The sequence below is a fragment of the Carlito syrichta genome, unplaced genomic scaffold (genome assembly GCF_000164805.1).
Source record: "Carlito syrichta isolate Samal-C Ts95f unplaced genomic scaffold, Tarsius_syrichta-2.0.1 Scaffold308817, whole genome shotgun sequence".
NCBI classification, from domain to species: Eukaryota; Metazoa; Chordata; class Mammalia; order Primates; family Tarsiidae; genus Carlito; species Carlito syrichta.
The window spans coordinates 94,105-95,161 of NW_007252913.1; the positions used below are offsets into that span (position 1 = coordinate 94,105).

The window sequence follows — 1,057 nt, forward strand, 5'->3', positions numbered from 1 at the left end:
TCATGGGAGTGACAGCAGCTGCCTTGCTCTGCTGCAGGCCAATGGCAATACAGTTCACCCTTGAACAACTGGGGGTAAGGGACACAAGCCCCTCCCCCCGAGTCAAAAGTCCTAGTATAATTTTGACTCCCAAAAACTTAAGTACATAGCCTACTGTTTTTTGTCTGTTTGTTTTTTGAGTCAGAATCTCACTCTTGTCACCCAGGCTGGAGTGCAGTGGCACGCTCATGGCCACTGCAGCCTCAATCACCTCAGCTTTCCAAGTAGCTGGAACTACAGGCATATGCCACCACGCCCAGCTAATTATTTATTTATTTATTGCAGAGATGAGGTCTCGTCAAGTTGCCCAGGCTGCATAGCCTACTGTTAACCAGAAGCCTTACCAGTAACATGAACTGTCAATTAACACATATTTTGTATGTTGCATGTACTAAATACTGTATTCTTAAAATAAAGTAAGCTTGAGAAAAGAAAATGTTATCAAGAACATCAGAGAGAAGCGGCTGCAGCGCCGAGCGGAGGAGGCAGGAACGGAGTTCAAGCGGCAGCTGGGTGGGCACCATGGCTGGAATCACCACCATCGAGGCGGTGAAGTGCAAGATCCAGGTTCTGCAGCAGCAGGCCGATGATGCCGAGGAAAGAGCCGAGCGGCTGCAGCGGGAAGTGGAGGGAGAAAGGCGGGCCCGGGAACAGGCTGAGGCTGAGGTGGCCTCCTTGAACGGTAGGATCCAGCTGGTCGAAGAGGAGCTGGACCGTGCTCAGGAGCGCCTGGCCACTGCCCTGCAAAAGCTGGAAGAAGCAGAAAAAGCTGCTGATGAGAGCGAGAGAGGTATGAAGGTTATTGAAAACCGGGCCTTAAAAGATGAAGAAAAGATGGAACTCCAGGAAATCCAACTCAAAGAAGCTAAGCACATTGCAAAAGAGGCAGATAGGAAATATGAAGAGGTGGCTTGTAAGTTGGTGATTATTGAAGGAGACCTGGAACACACAGAGGAGCGAGCTGGCAGAATCCCGTTGCCGAGAGATGGATGAGCAGATCAGACTGATGGACCAGAAC

General features: G+C 50.0%; 1 pseudogene; it reads left to right on the plus strand.

Annotated features, from left to right (window-relative positions):
* The first annotated feature begins 501 nt into the window (after positions 1–501).
* Positions 502–1,054, plus strand: LOC103268322 (annotated as a pseudogene).
* Positions 1,055–1,057: the final 3 nt, after the last annotated feature.